This window comes from Arachis duranensis, chromosome 10 (assembly GCF_000817695.3).
Source record: "Arachis duranensis cultivar V14167 chromosome 10, aradu.V14167.gnm2.J7QH, whole genome shotgun sequence".
Classification (NCBI taxonomy): Eukaryota; Viridiplantae; Streptophyta; class Magnoliopsida; order Fabales; family Fabaceae; genus Arachis; species Arachis duranensis.
The window spans coordinates 14,859,262-14,863,278 of record NC_029781.3 but is presented as its reverse complement, the minus strand read 5'-3'; the positions used below and the strand labels follow the sequence as shown (position 1 = coordinate 14,863,278).

The following is a 4,017-nucleotide window of genomic DNA, read 5'->3' as shown; positions in this document are numbered from 1 at the left end:
GAGACTCAAGGGTGTTCTTCTGTATACATGGAGAGGAAGCATGAAAAGCTTCCCTCAGTACAGAGTTAAACAAAGCCCCCACTATCAAACTCTAAGTTTGGTATTGGGAGGCAATAGCCAAACACTAAGTTTGGTATTAAATCCCCATATCCAAACTCTAAGTTTGGTGTTGGGAGTCTACAACATTGACCTGATCACCTGTGTGGCTCCATGAGAGCCCACTGTCAATCTATTGACTTTAAAGAAGCGCTTATTCAGAGCCAACCCAATTTTTATTTATCTAATTTTATTTTTTCTTTTATTGTTCTTTTATGTTTTATTAGGTTCATGATCATGTGGAGTCACGAAAAAAATACTAAAATTAAAAACAGAATAAAAACAGTAGAAGAAAAATCACACCCTGGAGGAAGGACTTACTGGCGTTCAAACACCAGTAAGGAGCATCTGGCTGGCGTTCAACGCCAGAATAGAGCATGGATCTGGTGTTGAACGCCAGAAACATGCAGCAATCTGGCGTTTAAACGCCAGGATTACACACTGAGGAAAGCTAGCGTTCAAACGCCAGAAACATGCTGCAGATGGGCGTTGAACACCCAGAATAAGCTTAGAGCTGGCGTTGAACGCCAGAAACAAGCATCAATCTGGCGTTAAACGCCATGATTGCATGCAGATGGCGTTTTACACGCCTCATTGGTGCAGGGATGTAAGTCAGGATCTGTGGACCCCACAGGATCTCCACCTACCTCAATTCACCTTCTCTCTTCTTCACCAATCACCTCAATCTCTCTTCCCCATCACCTCTTCACCACTCACATCCATCCATCTCTTCCCCACCCAATCCCACCCATATGGCCAAAATATACACATCTCTCCCTCTCTTCCATATCTTCTTCTCCTTCCATTTTTTCGTCTTTGCTCGAGAGTGAGCAACATTCTAAGTTTGGTATGGTAAAAGCATATCTTTTTTGTTTTTCTATAACCATTAATGGCACCTAAGGCCAGAGAAACATCAAAAAAAAAAGAGAGAAAAGGGAAGACAAAAAAAATTCCACCTCCGAGTCATGGGAGATGGAGTAATTCATCTCAAGGGTCCATAGCTCAGTAGAAGAGCATTTGACTGCACATCAAGAGAGCATGAGGAATTTTCTCATCAAGAAATCCCTGAGATACCTCAGGGGATACATTTTTCTCCACACAACTATTGGGAGCAACTAAGGATAGGAGCACCAAAATCACAAGGGATCAAGCAACAGAGACAAGGAAGAGACATAAAGGAGCTCAAAAAGCACCATTAGTCCTTCAAAAAGGTGCCACCCTTACTAAGGTGGACTCATTCCTTAACTTCCTTGTTCTTATCTCTGTTTTTCGATTTTTATGCTATATGTGTGTTTATGTTTTGTGTCTCTACCTCATGATCATTAGTATTGAGTAACTATGTCTTAAGGCTATAAATAATTCCATAAATCCTTCACCTCTCTTAAATGAAAAATGTTTCTAATTCAAAAGAACAAGAACTACATGAATTTTGAAATTATCCTTGAATTTAGTTTAATTATATTGATGTGGTGACAATACTTTTTGTTTTCTGAATGAATGCTTGAACAGTGCATAATTTTGATCTTGTTGTTTATGAATGATAAAATTATTGGCTCTTGAAAGAATGATGAACAAAGAGAATGTTATTGACAATCTGAAAAATCATGAAAATTGGTTCTTGAAGCAAGAAAAAGCATTGAAAAAGCAAAAGCTTGCGAAAAAAATGGCGAAAAAAATTTAGAAAGAAAAAAAAAGTAAGCAGAAAAAGCCAATAACCCTTAAAACCAAAAGGCAAGGGTAAAAAGGATCCAAGGCTTTGAGCATCAATGGATAGGAGGGCCCAAGGAAATAAAATCCAGGCCTAAGCAGCTAAATCAAGCTGTCCCTAACCATGTGCTTGTGGCATGCAGGTCCAAGCAAAAAGCTTGAGACTGAGTGGTTAAAGTCGTGATCCCAAGCAAAAAGAGTGTGCTTAAGAACTCTGGACACATCTAACTGGGGATTTTAGCAAAGCTGAGTCACAATCTGAAAAGGTTCACCCAACTATGTGTCTGTGGCATTTATGTATCTGGTAGTAATACTGGAAAACAAAGTGCTTAGGGCCACGGCCAAGACTCATAAAAGTAGCTGTGTTTAAGAATCAACAAAATTAACTAGGAGAATCAATAACACTATCTGAAATTCTAAGTTCCTATAGATGCCAATCATTCTAAACTTCAAAGGAGAAAGTGAGATGCCAAAACTGTTCAGAAGCAAAAAGCTACAAGTCCCGCTCATCTAATTAGAACTACTATTCATTGATATTTTGGAATTTATAGTATATTCTCTTCTTTTTATCCTATTTTATTTTCAGTTGCGTGGGGACAAGCAACAATTTAAGATTGGTGTTGTGATGAGCGGATAATTTATACGCTTTTTGGCATTGTTTTTAGATAGTTTTTAGTATAATCTAGCTACTTTTAGGGATGTTTTCATTAATTTTTATGCTAAATTCACATTTCTGGACTTTACTATGAGTTTGTGTGTTTTTCTGTGATTTCAGGTAATTTCTGGCTGAAATTGAGAGACCTGAGCAAAACTCTGATAAAAGGCTGACAAAGGACTGCTGATGCTATTGGATTCTGACCACCCTGCACTCGAAATGAATTTTCTAGAGCTACAGAACTCCAAATGGCGCGCTCTCAACGGCCTTGGAAAGTAGACATCTAGAGCTTTCCATCAATATATAATAGTCCATACTTTATTCGTGAGTAGACGATGTAAACTGGCGCTCAACGCCAGTTCCATGCTGCATTCTGGAGTCAAACACCAGAAACACGTCACGAACCAGAGTTGAACGCCAAAAACACGTTACAACTTGGCGTTCAACTCCAAAAGAAGCCTCAGCTCGTGTAAAGTTCAAGCTCAGCCCAAGCACACACCAAGTGGGCCTCGGAAGTGGATTTCTACATCAATTACTTACTTTTGTAAACCCTAGTAGCTAGTCTAGTATAAATAGGACTTTTTACTATTGTATTCGGAGTCTTTGACCATTCGGTCTTTTGACCATAGGTCCTTATCCTTATTTTTGAATTCATATTACATTTTGGAGGCTGGGCATTCGGCCATGCCTGGACCTTCACTTATGTATTTTCAACAGTGGAGTTTCTACACACCATAGATTAAGGGTGTGGAGCTCTGCTGTACCTCAAGTTTTAATGCAATTACTACTATTTTCTATTCAATTCAATTTATTCATGTTCTAAGATACCATTCGTACTTCAACCTGATAGATGTGATGATCCATGACACTCATCATCATCCGTCCCTATGAGCGCGTGCCTGACAACCACTTCCGTTCTACAAACGAAAGCTAGAGTGTGTATCTCTTGGATTCTTGATGCACGACGCATGGTTGCTGATGAGCGGATAATTTATACGCTTTTTGGCATTGTTTTTAGTATATTTTTAGTATGATCTAGTTATTTTTTAGTATATTTTTATTAGTTTTTAGTTAAAATTCACTTTTCTGGACTTTACTATGAGTTTGTGTGTTTTTCTGTGATTTCAGGTATTTTCTGGCTGAAATTGAGGGTCCTGAGCAAAAATCTGATTCAGAGACTGAAAAGGACTGCAGATGCTGTTGGATTCTAACCTCCCTGCACTCGAAGTGGATTTTCTGGAGCTACAGAAGCCCAATTGGCGCGCTCTCAACGGCATTGGAAAGTAGACATCCTGGGCTTTCCAGCAATGTATAATAGTCCATACTTTGCTCGAGATTTGATGGCCCAAACCGGCGTTGCAAATCAGCCTCAAAATTTCCAGTGTTTAACGCTGGAACTGGCATAAAAATTGGAGTTAAACGCCCAAACTGGCATGAAAGCTGGCGTTTAACTCCAGAAAAAGTCTCTACATGAAAGCTTCAATGCTCAGCCCAAGCACACACTAAGTGGACCCAGAAGTGGATTTTTACGTCATTTACTCATTTCTGTATACCCTAGG

General features: G+C 39.2%; 1 protein-coding gene across 1 annotated transcript in view; it reads right to left on the bottom strand.

The window, feature by feature from the left end:
* The window catches only part of LOC127742838 (uncharacterized), a 46,471-nt gene that overhangs the window by 24,164 nt on the left and 18,290 nt on the right, over positions 1–4,017 (bottom strand). The gene's annotated exons all lie outside the window — the stretch shown is intronic.